The following is a 19,946-nucleotide window of genomic DNA, read 5'->3' as shown; positions in this document are numbered from 1 at the left end:
ACTTCAACCCTATGTATGCAAATAAATAATCATGCTTCGCAGGAAAGATAGTAAGATAAAGGCAAGGAAATATCTTTAAGAAATCCAACAAGGTGTTGCAGCTAGAAACTGATATCACCAAATTGTAAATCACTAATAAGCACAAGGATTGATAGAATAAAAGGATGAAATAAAATGAACTAGACCCATGGGAACTCAAATGTATATGTCTTTAAACATGAACCTATAAATTCAAATAACCCTAATAAATAAAGATTATTGTTGCAAATAGAACATAAACTACTCCAAATAGCTATTGGGAAAATAACTAAATTTTAGCATTCAAACAAGGGCATAAACATGTTGTCAAATGAAAAAATTGAAAGTAGTTAAAAACATCACGGGCATGTTGCAAATCCAATTTGTATCATTGAAATCAAGAAAACTACCATTGGAATCTTAGGCTTGGATCCACTTCTCTATTGAATCTATTCATCTACTTGTCTACTCAATCTGTTATAACTGCAGCAAATGGTGCCACATGATAAATAAATTGTAACTTCAATAGATATTTTCAAATAAAGGCTATCTACTGGATATTGGAATGAGTGATGCAGGAGAATTCCTAGTCCATTAGTGTTCTTGCATCACCAAAAACGTGTTCAAATTCCAACATTTCATTCATGTTCAATCATTAATTTTTGCCTGTGAGACTTACATGAGCCCACAGGAGATCACTCTTAGCTTCATTGACTCCCACTTTAAACATGACATTTATAAAAATAGTTGGCAAGAAAGGAAAATACAGTGTACTTAGTTTATTCACCCATTACACTAGAACCACAATGAAAACAAGAGGAGTTGACATGACGGATTGCTGCTACTAGAGAAATAAGGCAAAAACAAAGAGATACCAAATTAACAAAAATACAACATGTTGCAATGGCATGGCATCACAGATCTTGTTGTTTCCAAAAACATCTTGTTGTATGATGAAATAGCATCAACTCCAACAATAATTAAGACATTCAATGCAAAGGAGGAGAGCACTGAGAAAGAAATTTTAACATAGACCAGAAATCACTAGGCTAAAGTGGAAGAATTTGTTGAGGAAAACAAATTAATAGAAGCAACAGACTCTCATGAAAAGAAGGATATGACTTCCACAAATGAAATTGAGCACAATTTTTTGGAAAGAAGATCCTTGGAGCAGTTGAGGCATATCACTGGGAAATTGAGGAAGATCACTCCACTGAAAGTGAAGGAGATTATTAAGGAATAATTGTTATAGACAATTTTGTGCCTTACAGCAACAAGCATGAATTGTCAATAATCCAAGGGATCCAAAGTTCCCTAAACATGATGTTCCTACCCCTAGAGGAACAAGGTCAGCAAACCAACAGCTCTAAGATCAGTTCTCCACCTGAAAACACTCAAAAACAAGCAATCCTGAAATCAAAGCAGGTGCTCCACTAGGTTTCTGCACTGAAACTCAGTTGCTCCATGGTGTACCTGCGTTGCAAAGTAAGTGGAACAAAGGCCACCTGCGCTGAGCGAGATGGGACAAGTGGCACACTGAGTCATTGCTCTGGAATCTTCCAAAAATGACACTTGGATCAGGTATTTCGCCTTGTGATGAGTCAGAGGCTCTGTTTCTCCAAGTGGAAGCAAGGTTCTCCAAGTGGACTCAAGAACTGAAGATCAACTAAAGATTAACTGAAGAGAGAGAGGACACAAGGCAGCTACACATCAGTTGCAAGCTGACTCATCCTTTCTCAATTCATCTATATATTGATCTCTCTCCTATGAGCTCAGGAGGCTGGAATTTTGTGCAAAGTAATGATATGCTGTTGGTTTCACTATAGAGCTATTGGGTGATTGTTTGAGAGAGGTGAAGAGGAGAAATTCTTTCTGCTGGGAGATGTTGCTGGATTGGAGCCTTCAATGGTTGTAATACTCTCAGAACCTTTACCTATTCATTAATAAAAGCTATTGAGGTTCTTCTATGTGCTCTTGTTTCAATAATATATTGTGATAATTGCATGTTTGGTTTACACTAATCCTTGAACCAGTTATGATTGCATGCTTCTTGTAGTTTCCTTCTTTGTTATTTTGCAGGATCTCATTGTAGCTGGGCCAGCAAAAGAGCAAGGAGCTGAGAGCAAGCAGCCAAAGAGAAGAGTTTGGATTCAACATTAAGCGCAAGGCAACTGTTAGTGCATTCCTTTTGCTTTCATAAAGAAGTAAACATTAAGTAGTTTGTTTTACAGTTGTTGCTGAGGTACTATCACCCTTAGAGTGGGATAAGGTCATCCGAGTCGGATACTTTTCCCTACAACAAACTGGCGACTCCACTGGGGATCGTATCCGTTTGATTGTGTTTGTAGTATTTTGCTATTCATTTCCTGAACAAAAGAGTACCAAATCGAAAAGCTTTTGACTATATCAAAAGTGAAGTAGAGGGCAGCTACTCTAGCTCATTTCTGAGCAAGTTCATGATTTGAAGAGCTGATCTACAAGGATCCTTGTAAGCTCTTAGTGATAGCTTTTCACCTTCCTTATCATCCCTTTGAGTGTGCTTGACTGATTTCTTCTGATTTGAGCAAAAACTGTGCATTTTTGGAGAAAATTATGACCCGGAAACTGTGAAAACGCAACTTTCATTTTCCAAAGCAGGTAGTACACAGTACGCAGGTCCTGAAGGGGCTACCTGCGCTGAGAGCCAGACTGGCTGTGCAGCACCTGCGTTGGCCCAATTTTGCCTAGTGCTGTTGGGGTTTCCTCCTTTTCTCTTGCCTATTTTCACTATAGATTTGGCTGCCAGTTACCAGTCTTGCACCTGTTCTGAAACCAACATTACTTGCCATCATTCTGCCTCTGTTATATAACGAAATTGTACTTGTTCTTTTGTATTTCTTAATCATTTACAATTTCCCATAACGAAGAGTAAACTAGTCTTGCTTTTGGCCTCTTAGATCTGAAACTGTGTTAGGCATTTTGCTGGTCTAAAGAGTTAGCTTGTTTGCTGTCCATAGCTGATTAGTCATTTTACTTTCGTCATTATGGTTTGATTTCATGCATTTCCAGTGATTAAGCAAGTAAATCTTAAGGTGTCTTTTGATTTTGGACAAGCTTGTTTGTTTTCACTTTAAATCGAAATCAAAGTTATATAACAACTTTCTTTTTGTAACCCATCTACATTAAGAAAGGGAAAAGAAAATACATGCATTGTGCATTTTGCATTTGACTGTTTGCTTGACGATTTAGGAAAAATTTGCATTTAGTGTGTGCTCTATGATCTGTGTGAAAATATTTGCCTTTCTTTTCCCTCAGTAGTTAAGGTTTTCAAAGTTGAAAGATTGAAAAGTTTGCTTCTCATCTTAGACTGCATTCAGGAATTTGTTACATACATCTCGTGGTGATCCTTAAAGGCAAACTGCTAAGCAAGATCAACATTAAAATAAATCCAATTTACATAACAACGTTTTGTAACATAACGCAAACATCTAGAGGTCTAGGTAGAGACGTGTTTTGGCGTCGTTAAACATAGTGACTGTCGATCTCTACGAAGGTGGGTGATTCCTCCTGAGAGTCGGTGGCACTAATACGGACTTGTGCTCCCACGTACCGTCGCGTATATATTGGGAGACCCCTATAGGCAATTATCCTTTATCCATAGGAAGCCGTGTTGGCCACCCTACTGATCGCGATGCAGTGAACACAGCATTCACGAAGATCGACCACCCATACCGTAAAACGTATTCTGTGGTTTCGCGAAAAGTTTGGCACACCCTCTGCCTAGAACTCCAGAGAAGTTTCTTTTGGCCTTTTTCAAACTCTATAACTGAAAAAGTCCATCTGAGCATTTGTCACTTCGGGCTCGTTAAAACATCGAAGGCGACTAGAGTCATCTTTAGCTTTTTCTCGACTCTTAAAACATGAAAAAGCAAGTTTGTGTCTAAAAGCGTCGTTAATAAAATTTATTTTAAACGGAACATAATCACCTGTTATTCCCACGTTGATCTTTCAGTTGAAAAGTATGGAGCCCACCAACCAAGGAAGTAACCTTGGTGGAATTCCAAATCCCTTCTCCTCTTGGGGAGATGTTGGTGCGCCTCATATGGCCACATTGTCACTTCCAGGATTGACAATTGGCCTACCTGTATGGCTCTTTTCAACTAATGTAGTTCAGATCGCCACTAATCCTGAGCAGTCGAATCAACAGTCAGACCAGTCTAGAACTACCCACCAGCCTTCCACTTCTTACAATACTTCCTCTGATCCTTCATCTTCGCAAGGTAGAGCCGGCAAAAGTCAGCCTCCCATGGAGAAGAAGGAAAAGAAGAAGAAAATAGAAAAGAAGTAGAAGGGACCTATGGCGAAGGCGACTGGGGGCAAGCAAAAGACAGCTGACAAAAATCCACACACTGCACCGACCGGGCCTAAATCGCCATGTGTCATTTGCAAAGGGGCCCAATTCCATCGTGATTGTCCTTGTATTCCCCGGATACTAAGGGACTGGTCCCCAAGGTTGCACAATCCGGTAGCATCAACCTCTGATAGTCATGTTGATTGCAGTCCATCAACTAGCGAGAGTGAAGGACGAAGAGGGAGACCAAGATCACCCTGTATGTTGTGTGAAGGCGATCATGCCATCCACCGATGTCCATTCTTAGATGAGGCAAAAAGAGTTTTGGAAGATCATCCGGTTTCACCGTTATGACTTCCTCCTGGATACCGAAAACTCGCGCCTAATCCCTCGATAGTTGAAAATCCAGCTGACCCGCTCAAGTGGTCGGCTGAAGTGTCGGTCATTGAGAATGAACCTACTGAATCCAGACCAGACGAAAGTCTAAAGGTCGAAACGGCAGTTGACCTGGTTCTTCCTTCAGAGGTTTCATCCTCCAATGACTCCGTCATTGAAGACCCATCTTCAAATGACACCCTCACTGAAGAAGATAAGGATGACACCGTCCATATTCTTTTCATCAACACAGACTCTGATGAGCATCAGGGAAATGCACCCATTCCTTTATCACAGGAAGGAACATCGTCAGAGTCGTATCCGGCCGTATATTCGGTCCCACCACCAAGCAACCTAGTTGTATCCTTTGATTGGAATCAACTAGGCAGACCCCGGTTACCAGCGAGTATCCCATTCAGAATCATAGTCCAAATCTACAGAATGGTGGTGGCTAGAACTATCATTGATGAAGGGGCATCTGTGAGTATCCTTTCCTCTATTTCTTGGAAAGCACTGGGTTGCCCGGCGCTTTTACCTGAGATGAGAAATCTATCAGGTTTTGATAAAGGAACCAGTCACCCGTTAGGGATTCTCCTCAATGTTCCAATTACATTGAAAGGGAAGACAATTCATATGAACATCATGGTCATCCAGGGACCCTTGGTTTATAACTTACTCCTTGGACGAGACTATATATATTGCATGGAGGCAATAGTGTCCTCGCTCTTTAGAGTCATGTGTTTTCCGCACGAAGGAAGAATGGTCAAGCTCGTAGACCAACTTTCATTTCCAGGATCACGCATCGCAAATAGTCAAATACCATCCCTTAACAGTTTATTCACTCAAGGAATGCCACCACCCCCGGTTCTACTTCCCGATGAATGCGAGTAATTCGGAAAGAAAGAACTGGGACCCAGGGGGCATGCACCCTGGCCTGCCTTGGGCAAAGAAAACCTTGGGTATAAAGTTAATTTCCGCAGAAGAATGGACTAGTCCGTGCCCCGTCCGAAAAAGGAAGAGAGGGTTGTTCTAGAATAAAATTCTTTTGTCAAAGTTATGTGAGCGAAAAGATCGTCTCCCTTTGTCTAAAAAAGTAGGCTCTCCTAAGGAGGAGATCCATTTGTGGAAGCAAGTAGCCACCATCTTTGAATGTAAAGCCTCACCCATTAAAACAATATGTTTTGAAGGATAAGTAGGGGCAGTCTCCAAAGAAAGAGATGAAATTGCTGAAATAAGTAGTCACCATCCTTAGCAACCTAATGATAGACATCGCCGAAAAGAGAGTTTAGTTTGCGGCAGCGAACAAAACCATTTTTAGGATAATAAGTAAGAGGACAGAATCTCGAAATTATACTTTATACCTGGGGGCATGCAAACCTTTTGGAGTGCAAGCACGGGACGACTATTTATTTTTAAAATTTTTAGGTCCTCCCTTTAAACCTGTAGGTCTAACCCGTTAAACTCGTAGGATTAGCCGTTTCCAGCTTGCATAAAGAAAGGATGAAAGGCAAAAGTTAAAACCTGCCAAATTGGAGTAATTAGTGAGGTATCTCTCCTTAAATAAGATTACCTCACCTAAGGCATTCCTTGTATTAAGACTGGTATAATTGAGCAAGGTTTGAACGCATTCAAGCTCTTTAAAAAATGAACCGCCCCTTAAAGTTTAGGGGGCATATGCCTCATCTGCATTATTATGCTGGGGGCATCCATAATTCGAGCAGTTTTTGTATAGAGTTCATGCTCGTTAAAAAATAAACATAAGTTGTGAGCAATCTTTCCCTAGCAGTTCAAGCTCACCCAGAAAAAATGAACCGGTAAATAACCTTGAGAAATGTAACCTTTGATAGCCATATTAAAAGCCCTTGGTCGTGTTTATATGCCATCACCTCCATCTGTTCATTAGGCCAATCGTTCATCTCCATATGTTTGTTTACCCATTTTGAGGAATAGCTGCGAAGAGTGATTTCACTTAGCCATCCTTGTGACACTGTCGTGATTGGAAAATTCCAACCTGTACCTGGAATCTGCTGCTATCCCTGTTTATCACTCGTTCCTCAAAAGACGAGTCTTCCTTGAGCTCTTTTCACTGACTCGTAAAATATGAAAATTTTGCCGAGTTTTGGCCTTCCAGCTCGTTAAAAGGACCGGAAGAGCTATCCCTCCTCTAGATTTTAATCTTTTTGGACCCGAGGGATTATTGCACAAAAAGATCGAGCGCTTGTTTTGTTCGGCTCGTTAAAGAAATCGAAAATTCATCCCTTTTGTATTGTTTTATACTTTTTCGGACTTAAGGGATTAGATGACGAAAAAGGAATTTTGGAGTTAACTTTCCGTACCTTTTCAGACTCTCTAAAAATGAAAAGGACCGAGTTTTCCTTGTCGTTAGACTCGTTAAAATGATTAAATAGCGAAAAACTTGTATTTAGACGAGAACGAGTTTCCCTATCGCTAGGCTCGTTAAAACATAGCGATGGGCTTGCCCGAAGGGTAGGTTATAGAACAAGCATATGTTATCCTCCTCAAGCTTGACAAAAATAAAGAGGTACTGGTCAGCAATGACTGGGGAAAAATTGGCAGAACCTCACAGCATTAATGGTAGCAAGTCGCTCTTGAACATGACACTTTGTCCTCTGTATCACATCGGGTTGGGTTGTTTCATTCACCGGTCTCATAACCATGGTCCTCGCCACACCATCCACAATTGGGGTAATGCTACCAATCCATCACATCAGTGTCGTTATATGTTCAAGAGATGTGGTTCTGCAAAGAGTCAACCGTGTCCCATCCACTGCCATACATTGTCCTTCATCCATTTCATGACCGCCACCCTGAATCATACATCACAGTTTGTTTTCACCTCATCACAATCACTAGCTCCGTTCCGTGTCACTGATGTGGGATTCATTAAGGCCCTCCTTTGACGGATCGCTCCTTGTCGACATCAGCTCATTATCCAAGGAGTTGATCTAGGAACACCCCCTTCAGTACTTTGAAGCTTGCATGCCTCAATGGCAAGTTTCTCACTTCCGGCGACAGGTATACATCAATGACCTTCGACCAAAAGATTTTGCATGGTGGTCGACGCTAAGTCCTCTATTCCCACCATGTGAAGTGTGCTGCCGTACCTTGAGGGTCATCATCCTTATCGGTGATTCCTCTCGCACTTGTTAACGGTTTACATCATTGACCGGTAATCAAGCGATGTCTTTCCATGTTCGACTTCAAAAAATTCTCACATGGATCGACTTGTACATCGAGTGAAGATCGGAAGAGATTGAAGACCCCGGATCTAGTTTCATCCATCCGAGCTGCGATATATATTTAGGACATAAAGACATTTGATATGTACATCATTACAGCAGATGATCATCCTTCTCAAAGGATGATAATTTCAGCAGAGAATTATCAGTCTACAATCAGACGATCGTCTGTTCTATGTACCAAAATGTATTTATAAAGCTGAGCATGGGAATGCCCGCCTCAGCTAGATCATGAAAATGTATGAAAAATAATGTATTGTATTGTATCTTATTATAGGACACTTCTCAGCAGATTGAATGAACTTCGGATCCTCTCAATAAAGCATTTCACCCGATAAACGACCTCATACTTTAGGGGGCATCTGTTATAGACAATTTTGTGCCTTACAACAACAAGCATGAATTGTCAATAATCCAAGGGATCCAAAGTTCCCTAAACATTATGTTCCTACCCCTAGAGGAACAAGGTCAGCAAACCAACAGCTCTGAGATCAGTTCTCCACCTGAAAACACTCAAAAACAAGCAATCCTGAAATCAAAGCAGGTGCTCCACTAGGTTTCTGCGCTGAAACTCAGTTGCTCCATGGTGTACCTGCGTTGCAAAGAAAGTGGAACAAAGGCCACCTGCACTGAGCGAGATGGGACAAGTGGCACACTGAGTCATTGCTCTGGAATCTTCCAAAAATGACACTTGGATCAGGTATTTCGCCTTGTGATGAGTCAGAGGCTCTGTTTCTCCAAGTGGAAGCAAGGTTCTCCAAGTGGACTCAAGAACTGAAGATCAACTAAAGATTAACTGAAGAGAGAGAGGACACAAGGCAGCTACACATCAGTTGCAAGCTGACTCATCCTTTCTCAATTCATCTATATATTGAGCTCTCTCCTATGAGCTCAGGAGGCTGGAATTTTGTGCAAAGTAATGATACGTTGTTGGTTTCACTATAGAGCTATTGGGTGATTGTTTGAGAGAGGTGAAGAGGAGAAATTCTTTCTGCTGGGAGGTGTTGCTGGATTGGAGCCTTCAATGGTTGTAATACTCTCAAAACCTTTACTTCTTCATTAATAAAAGCTATTGAGGTTCTTCTATGTGCTCTTGTTTCAATAATATATTGTGATAATTGCATGTTTGGTTTACACTAATCCTTGAACCAGTTATGATTGCATGCTTCTTGTAGTTTCCTTCTTTGTTATTTTGCAAGATCTCATTGTAGCTGGGCCAGCAAAAGATCAAGGAGCTGAGAGCAAGCAGCCAAAGAGAAGAGTTTGGATTCGACATTAAGCGCAAGGAAACGATTAGTGCATTCCTCCATTCTCTTTTGCTTTCATAAAGAAGTAAACCTTAAGTAGTTTGTTTTACAGTTGTTGCTGAGGTACTATCACCCTTAGAGTGGGATAGGGTCATCCAAGTCGGATACTTTTCCCTACAACAATAATCAATGAGCAGCAATAAGGGTAAATTTGTGGAAACAGAACTAGAATTGAATCTCTGCCTAAACAAGAAACCGTGTAACCCATTGTTCTGTGAGAAACAAAGTATTAATTTTTATTTATCATTTCTTAATCCCGTGCACGAGGATCAATTTCTGCTATAGAGTGAATGTAATAGAGTAGAATCACTATTATTTCACTAATTTACTTGAATGTTGTAATACAGGTTTAATTATAAAATCATCACGTGGAATTGTTCGGCCTCTGTTTAGTGAAGTATGTTAATTGTGATTGACACCATCCACTGATATGGGTAGTAAATTTTATTTCTTATCTACCTACAACATATTAGTATGCATTTGTGCAGGTTTTGCATTTTCCAGCAACCATCGATTAGTATTAAAGCATGAAGAACCTGTAGTGAGGCAAATCCAACAAAGGAGGGAGAAAAAAATTTAGGCGTTTCTTGTCTTTCTGGAAAAACCCAGCAGCACTAGGGTTTGTAGGGTTTCTCTGATTTTGGGAATGGGAGGGTTTAAGTTTATTGTATGTATGATTGTTCTAATTGATCTATGTTCTTTCGTATTGGTTGAATAGCAACCCCTTGTTTTAACTTATCACAATGGTCCCCTGCTCACCAGTAGTCCTACTGTGGATGTTCATCTGATTTGGTATGGCAGATTCAGCCCTACTCAACATTCCATTATGGCAGATTTTTTTTAGTCCTTGGAAGCCAACAAGACCCTAGAGCCCTCTTTGTACAGCTGGTGGAAAACCACTCAGAGATACCGTGGTCAGTCCAACAAGGCCATTGCCATGGCAAATACAAGGCTAGGAAAGAAGAATTTGGATGTTGGTTATTCCCTCGACATATCTTTGAAGCGGAGCCAAATTATAGCTCTGGTGGAAGGGCCAATTTCTTCCAAAGATTTTCTATAGAATGGAAATTTCGTGTATTTGGTACTCATTTCTGTTGATGTTACTATAGAGGGCTTCCGTATTCTCCACAACTACAATTGAGCACAATCATTGGGCAAGAAGATCCTTGGATCAATTGAGGCATATCACTGGGAAATTGAGGAATATCACTCCACTGAAAATGAAGGAGATTGTTAAGGAATAATTACTGAGCAGTAAGAAGTGTAAACTCCTAGAAAGAGAACTAGCATTGAATCTCTGCCTAAACAAGAAACCATGAAACCCATTTTTCTATGAGAAATAAAGTATTTCTTTTTATTTACCATTTCTTAATCCCATGCATGAGGATCAATTTCTGCATCTAGAGTGAATGTAATTGAGTAGCATCACTATTATTTCACTAATTTACTTGAATGTCATAATACAACTTTAATGATAAAATCATCACGTGGAATTGTTTGGCCTCTGTTTCGCAAAGTACATTGATTGTGATTGACACCATCCACTGAGATGGGTAGTATATTTTATTTCTTATCTATCTACAACAGATTAGTGTGTATTTGTTTAGGTTTTGCATTTTCCAGCACCCATCAATTGGTATTAAAGCGCAAAGAACTTGCAGTGAGGCAAATTCAAAAAAGCTGATTTTTTTCTCCCTCCTTTGTTGCAAATCCAACAAACGAGATTCAGGGTAGAGAAGCAACTCCAAGATGAGAACTGGTAAGATGATGTTCAAAAGATAGTTGCGGAAAGAGAAAAAACATGGTATGTGGAGGAGTGGACGTGAATTGGAGAAGAAGATATCGAAGAAATGAAAACATTACAGAGATGTTGAGAACAATTACTACAACACTGAAACCATAGAAATAGCCCAACCGAGAAAAATTATAGCCAAAGTAAATGATGGAAGTGAACATGAAGGGAAACAAGGAACCCTGAGAGAAGAACTGGAGGACTCTCTTTTAAAATAAACATGTGATAGAAAACTTCAAGCTGCTAACTCCAATGTCTATCTAGTGAAAGATCAATTGTTTATATAGGTAGTCCAGAAAGGCCCATAAATATATATACACCATTGCGAGAGAGCTTAAAAACTAGAAATTAGAAGTTGGACATAAGAACATCAATTGGAGCCCTATGAAGTTGGTGGGTTAATTTACAAGCTTTCATCAGAAAATTTCTTCCACATTATAGGTCAACACCATAGAAGGTGGAATAAAAAAAAAATAACCCGAGACATATGGGGATCATTATTTGAAGGAGCGATTGTCTACTAACACTATGGGATCATTAGTTATGGATCTAGTGATCAGTAGCAAATCTATGTTCTAACCAATTTTACAGCTCTCTTTCACTTTCTTGTTCTTGTCCATAAGTTTGTGCACAACACCACCAAGTATTAAGTGTTTTTTTTTTGTATCTTCAAAAGAACTATCATGTCTTGTTCGAATCATAGACTTGACAAACAATAATGTGAAGACATGAAGTGCATCATGTTGTTTTGTCTATGCCTATCATATAGGAACAACTACAGGTCTGGGAGGAATATTTATAAGAAAAAAAGAAAGTGAAATTACTCACTATCCTTTGCAAACATTATTCTTCAATTTAGCAACTGTTTAGCACAATATAATAATGGCCATCAATTATACTCATGAAGATATTATATTTCAGTGACAGGGTTGGGAGGAAGATTTATAAAAAAAAAAAGGCAGTGAAATTACTCATTATCCTTAAGAAAAAATTAATCTTCAATTTAGTAACTGCTTAGCTCCAATATAGTAAAGGCCATAAATTATACTCATGATAGGTCTCGGATGAAGATTTACAATAAAAAATGGTAGTGAAATTACTCACTATCCTTTGCAAAAATAATCTTCAATTTAGCAACTACTTAGCTCCAAGATAGTAAAGGCCATCAATTATACTCATGAGGAGATTATATTTGAGGTACGCTTATGAACAATAAGACAATACGTCTGCATACCTTTATGTGTGGTCTATTGTCAAACAAAGATCTTACTAACAATGTATCCTATGATCAAGTGAAATAGTGCTAATGTCAATGATGAAGCGGGTGATCGAGTAAAATATGAACTGTGATTGATCTTTGGTTATATGGTTGTGATCTTACTTCCCTCTTCTGTAACTAATTGTTGAACAATTCAGGATATATAAGTATTCCTAAATGTATATATGAATTTTATTAAATTATTACTAATTTGTAATGGTTTATTTCATTGTTGAAATAATTTTTAGGATGCCTCTCTAACTGCTTGTGTTAACCGCATTTGTCATTTATGGATTTGTTATTAATGGAATGGTTATGTGTATTTAGGTTGCATAAATCCATAGTTCCATGCCTGTCAATAGTAAATAGTTAATAACAAAAACAATTGTTCAGTTACTTCATAAATTTATGTGAATTTGGGTTCACTTTTTGTGTGAGTTATTCAGTTGAGTGACTTCGTAAATTTGTGTGAATTTGGGTTCAGTTTTTGTGTAAATTTGGGTGGTAAACTGAAGTACCACATCCTCAAATTTCATAGAAGTTATTGGGTATATTACATGCATGGAGCAATACCATGTAGCTATGTTTGAGATGCAGGCCCTAAAAATCTAGCTCCTATAAAATAGGAGAACTACCCACAATGAAAATCAACATACACCTATAAATAGAACCAACATGATGGAATATGGCACATACAAATCTAGGGGCTGAAATGCCTTTAATGTACATTAGACGTCCAAGGATCCAAATGACATCTAAACGCATTCATCAATTTTAAGAGCTTTAGTAAGAAGGCGTCGATGGCCTCAGAGTTTGTGAGAAAGAGTGAGTAGATCACAAAGTATTGGCTTATTTCAGTCTTTACAGAAAATTTAAGCAATTTTTAGTTATGAACCATAAATTTTTTAAAGTAAATTTTACTAATTTTCATAATTTAATGGTTTATTTCAGACTTTACAGAAAATTTATGTAATTTTTAGTTATGAATCATACAAGTCTTAAAATAAATTCTACTACTTTTCATAATTTAAGGGCAGTTTCACTAATACAGAAATAGGGAATGAATTAAAGGAATAAGAGCTTACCGATAATGACATCACTGCAAGGGGTTCTAGAGTGTCATTTGTATTCCATTGGAGTCCAGTGAGGTGTGAAATATTCTCATAATAGCCCTGGTGACGACAACGTTAGAAATTTTGAACATCTAACCCTCTCATTTGGGTCTTCTCCCCTGCTTCTTTATTATAATAAATGGCTTCCCAAAGTCATCAAATGTCAATTCCATCCCTGCAAACAGTAACAAAGTGCATCACAGAGATTAAAGCATAAACTTAAAAGCAAGGATGAAAAAAATAGTGAATTTTGAACGAGAGATTTGAGGTGTGTGTACTCCCTGTGTGGAAGAAGAATAAAAGTGGGGTGGAAATGCAGTGAGGTTAGAAATGAAACATACATGGGCGCCATTAATGGATTGAAGATCCAATGTTGGGGTTCAATATCAATCTGCCACTGGTAAAACCTTAATTCACAACTCTCTTCAATCTTGTTTTCCTTCCTGCCCTGTGAAAAGTGAAAATATGCTACTCGTAAACTTAAAAGCAAGGATGAAAAAAATAGTGAATTTTGAACTAGATATCTGAGGTGTATGTACTCCTCCCTGTGCGGAAGAAGACTAAAATTGGGGTGGAAATGCAATGAGGTTAAAGATGAAACATACATGGGCACCATTAATGGATTGAAGATCCAATGGTTAGGTTCGATAGAAATGAAACATACCTGGGTGCCATTAATGGATTAAAGATGCAATGGTGAGGTTCGATAGAAATGAAACATACCTAGGTGCCATTAATGGATTGAAGAACTAATGGTGGGGTTCGATATCAGTCTGCTACTGGTAAAACCTTAATTCACAACTCTCTTCAAACTTGTTTTCCCTCCCGCCCTGTGAAAAGTGAAAATATGCTACTCGTAAACTTAAAAGTAAGGATGAAAAATATAGTGATTTTTTACCAGAGATCTGAGGTGTGTGTACTCCTCCCCTTGTGGAAGAAGACTAAAAGTGGGGTGGAAATGCATCAAGGTTAGAAATGAAACATACCTAGGCGCCATTAATGGATTGAAGATCCAATGTGTGGAATAAGACTAAAAGTGGGGTGGAAATGCAATGAGTTTAGAAATGAAACATACCTAGGCACCATCAATGGATTGAAGATCCAATGGTGGGGTTTGATATCAGTCTACTACTGGTAAAACCTTAATTCACAACTTTCTTCAATCTCGTTTTCCCTCCCGCCCTGTGAAAAGTGAAAATATGCTACTCTTTTTCCCTCCACCTTATGAAAAGTGAAAATCTAATTCAAAAATCTCTTCAATCTCATAAAACCTTAATTCAAAAATCTCTTCAATCTCATTTTCCCTCCCGCCCTATGAAAAGTGAAAATATGCTACTCATTTTCCCTCTGCCTTATGAAAAGTGAAAATTTATTTCACAACTCTCTTCAATCTCGTTTTCCCTCCTGCCCTATGAAAAGTGAAAATATCTACTCGTTTTTCCTTTGCCCTATGAAAATTGAAAATATACTATTAGAACTTAAATGAAGATTGGAATTGGGAGTGCTTTGTTACATCAAAATTAAAGCTGATTTTTTTCAAAAATGTTAAAATTTCCCTCCCTAAAAAACAATAAATACAATATTCATAGAGTATAGAGTAGATGTGTAGGTGTAATGTAAGTATGTAAGAAAATATAAATATGGGCTTAGTTAAATAATAATAGTAACAATAATAATAAAACTCAAAAGTATGGGGATGAGTGCAAAAATCTAAATGTTGGCTCAATTAATAATAGAAATAATAAAATTCAATTTGTTATATTTTGATTTTGTTATTAACTTGTGAATAGGTTTTGTTACAATACCATGAGCCAATGCCATGGCTTTCAATACCTCAAGCCAAAAAACCATAACTTATTTCACAACCAAAATATTTGATAACAATGTGACAAGATTCATAACCATGGATATTCACCCCCCCACTTTACAGTGGATATTACTAACTTGTAAAAATTTGGTTTTGTTGTAATACCATGGGCTAATACTATGGCTTATAAATACCATGTGCTCTAAAAAAATAACATATTTCACAATCAAAATATTTTATAACAATATGAAAATATACTTAACCATGTATATTCATTCTCACTTTACCATGGATATTATTAACTTGCAAATAGACTTTGTTACAATACCAAGGGCCAATACCATGGCTTATCAATGTCACATGCCCAAAAACATAACTTATTTCAAAATCAAAATATTTTATAAGAATATGATAGGATTCTTAATCATGGATATTCACCCCCGCTTTGTCATTGATATTATGAACTTGTGAATAGGCTTTGTTACAATGGCATGGGCTAATACCATGGCTTATCAATACCACATGCCAAAAACTTACATATTATTTCAGAATCTAAATATTTTATAACAATATGACAAGATTCTTAACCATGGGTATGCATCCCCACTTTTCCATGGATATTATTAACTTTTAAATAGGTTTTGTTACAATACCATGGCTTATCAATATCACATGCCCAAAAACCATAACTTATTTCACAATAAAATTATTTTAATTTAATTTAATTTTATAACATTTTATATTTGAAGCTAATAGGAAAAGGGTTGTAATTAGTTTTGAGATATATATAAACCCTCTATCCTCATGACTACTAAAATTATTCCCATATAAATTAAATTAAGGTTTTGATAAAATAAAAAATGAGAATATTTTTGTATTTTAAAGATGTGAAATTTATATAATACAAATATTAGTAAGAACCAACATAGATCTATCTCAACTAAGGATCCAAGTGATGATAGCAAGAAAAGTGAAGGGAGGAGAGGGGGAGGGAGATAGTGACAAAGATTGAGGGTGGAGAGACAGAGAGAGAGAGAAAGAGAGAGTGAGAGAGTGATTGGGGGAGACAGAGAGAAGGAGGTAGGAAGAGAGAGAGGGGAGAGAGAGAAGAAGAGAGGGGGCAGAGAGATATGGAGTTGGAGGGGGAGAGAGAGGGAGGAAAGAACTAAGGCATAGGGAGATAGAGGTGGATAGAGAGAGGGAGTGACAAGGGATAGATGGATAGAGAGAGAGGGAGAGAAGAGAGGAGGGAAGAGAGAGAATAGGTGGGGATAAAGATAGGGAGAGAAGGGAAAGAGAGAGAGAGAGGGAGGCAAAAATATGGAGGGGGGAGAGAGAGAGAGAGTGATGGGGGGGCCAGAGGGAGGTGAGAGAGAAATGGAGAGAGAGGACTAAGAGAAAGGAGAGAGAGATGAAGTTGGAGAGGGAGAGAGAGGGGAGGAAGAAGAAAGACATAGAGGGAGAAAGGTAGAGAGAGAGAGAGAGAGTAGCAAGGGAGCGATGGAGAGAGGAGAGTTAGAGGGAAAAGAGAGAGGGAGAGAGGAAGAGGGAGGGAGAGAGAGATAGATATGGAGAGAGTGTGTGTATGTTTTGGGGTTGAGATAGAGAGAGGGAATAAGAAAGAGACATATAGATACGAATATAGATATATTATATAGTATTATATAACTAGCCTAGATTCATCTTAACATGGATCTATCACGTGCCAAAAAATAGGTTTTCACATCGAGAGATTGGATCCCTCTTGGCGCTTGATAGACATAGGTTGAGATGGATCTAGGTTGGCTTAATAAGTTTGTAGTTGTATTTGATAACTAACACTGTTTTTATGGTTGTGTTTGAAAATATTTTTTCCATGTTTGGTGTATTTATCATAATAATAATAATCTAATTTTAATTTAATTTTAAGCTTACCTTTTTTATGAAATTATTTTGCTGTTAGTTTATAGAGATAGACATGTTTTACTTTTGGAATTTGAAAAGGAAACACGTGCTCTTAAGTTGGTTGTATTGAAAACATTTAAGTGTAAGAAACAAACATGCCCTCTTAACTTGGTTGTATTAAAAACATAAGTGTTCTTGTATACTAGGTGGGTGCAAACAAGAGAGAGTATATGGTAAGTGGATTAAATAGTTAAAAAAAAATGTTAGTTGACGAGAAAGTTACAAAAATATAACAAATAGGCTAGGGTTAGTGATCCAGGTCTGGGTGTGACAAAGGACCCTTCCAAGACCATTTACTTTCGTGATGTGTTAAATTTCATTTTCAAAAGAACATAAATGAATACATCTGCATGTTGTAAATAATGGGAACATGGCAATCATCAGCACATGAAAACTTAAGACGTTGATAATGGAGTTCGTCTAGGAGGGGCTACGTCTCCAAGCCCTGGTGTCAAGATGGTGTAGGCCACTGCATTAAGTGTTGTCAATAGTGATGATGTACACAAGAGATGATGTCACAATCATATAAGGAATATTCCCTCACGCAGGAGTGGCACTAAGAGATGTTCCACTACAGGAACTCTTAGTCAAAAGACTCCTATCAGTATGACACAAAACTCATGCATGATGACCATCCCGCCAACATGGCATAAAAGGGATCTCAAAACAAACATGCATGGTGACACATGAGTATCACATCAACATACAACAAAGGTATCTCAAAACACAACATGATGAATCATGACAACAAGTGCATCACATATGAAATTCCACGTCACATCAAGCAGGAATCATAAAAATGTGTAAGAAACAGGATCCCACATCAAACATCAACAAGGATCTGTGTAGCACAATGCATAAAGAAGAAGTACATGAATCCTGCATATACCTCACAACCAAGGGCCATCTAAAGAAGTGGATGTCAAACTATTGAAGTTGTTTGTGCCATCGATCTCACGTCATCAATCACATGACTACTCACATATGAATGTTGACACCTGCATTCCACTTAGAAAAGTGGCTGAAGAATAGAATGAGATAATGAGAAATAGGAATGTACCATCATATTTGTGGCGTCGAATAATGCAAAATTGACTGTCCCAAATCTGAACTCTGAGAAGTTGAGAATCTGGGGCTCAAGGGATCTTTTAGATTTCCCCTAGATTCCTCAAAGTTTTTGGTCCATGGGTGAACTGGAAATCTCCAACTCCAAAGGTGAATCTGACTTCACCATTGTGATCCTTGTGGAAAACCATGAAAAATGACTATAAACTTGACTATATTCCGACATGGAGAAAAATTACCTCCTTAGGAGAATTGCGAGGATCACGATTTTGCTCTCTATTTTTGTAGCAGTCATGGTTCCACTCTCATACTGAAAATGGCCGAAAGATTCAGAACTCTGATGGAGAAACAGATAGTGCCATTACGTTCGTGGCGACAAGAGGTGTTGAATCCATATAAAAGCTGTCAAAATATGACAAAGTGGAAATTTGGCCCTCCTGCAAAATTCATGGTTCCACCCGCATTAAAGAATAATTAAATAAATAATTTGTCTCGAAAAGCGTGCCCACTCCTGGTTCCTCCATCTTTGCCCTTCTGCACTGAAGAAATCTTGGGTTAATATAAAAATGTTGGCAAATTTCCCAAAGCATGTGGTTGGTGCTTGGTAAGTTTGGAAAATTGGTTGAGGAGGGGTCGGGTGGTCAAACCCCACCCCTCCTATTTTTTTCCATATTATTGTTTCAAACCCACAAAATATATATGACTGGGGGGTCGGGTCCACATTGGGTAGCCCACCCCCATAATCCCCATGACATACATTATGGTGGTTACGTATTATTGCGCGTTGTTTTTTTTTTTTTTTATGGTATTGGTTTGTATTAATGGGGAGTGGTACTATTCATGGGATCGTCTGGTGGGCCGGTCCACGTGGCCTCGCAGATTCAACTCCCGTCAGCCTCTCTTTTAATAGAGTGATGTTTCATGGGGGTGGTGGGGTTGGTGGCCCCCACCCCCTTTTATTATATATGTTTTTTGTTTTTAATATAACAAATGCACATTTTTTAAAATTCAAATTTGAGTCATAGGAGTGCCTTTAATGACTCCACAATTTTGCTAGGAATCTCACCTAGGTTGGCCAGAATCCGGTGGCTGGAAAAAGTCCAAATTGTGGCTTCCTTGAGCCTGCCCAGTCATCAAAAAGTCAACCTAACTTTGATTGCTTCTAACTTTCGCATAAAGACTCAGATTGACGAACCATTCGCACCACCGCGATCAGAACGACGAGGTCTATGCTTTGGTCCTAGTTCAAAAGCATTCTGATCACTTTTATTTTTGAGCTTCCCTGAGTCGTCCTTGTCCTATGTGTGTCTCTTGAGCCACCTGGATCAGTTAAGCTATTCCTATTTTGGGACATCTAAAGTTGAAGGTACATTTTATGGAGGTGTAGTCTAAGAGCTTGGGTGTAGGGCACATATTATGGGTATCTTCGACTTTTAGTGTTTTGTTAGTGGTGTCAACTAGTGGTGGAGAGTCCAACCAATGAGTAGGTAGTTTTTCATTTACAAGGTTGGCATCAGTCAAGTTTTCTCCCTCTCTACCCAACTCTAAGACGAGGAGTGTGAATAATGGACTTATTATTATAACAAATTGCAAATATTTGATTATCTTTAAGTTTAAGGGCTTGAAGTGGCTGCCTCAACCTACAAATATCTAAAGGAACTATGTGTTTTTCAATTAA

This window comes from Pinus tabuliformis, chromosome 1_1 (assembly GCF_031772625.1).
Source record: "Pinus tabuliformis cultivar Carrire ecotype Pingquan chromosome 1_1, CPIR1, whole genome shotgun sequence".
Classification (NCBI taxonomy): domain Eukaryota; kingdom Viridiplantae; phylum Streptophyta; class Pinopsida; order Pinales; family Pinaceae; genus Pinus; species Pinus tabuliformis.
Note: the sequence above shows the minus strand (reverse complement) of the source record.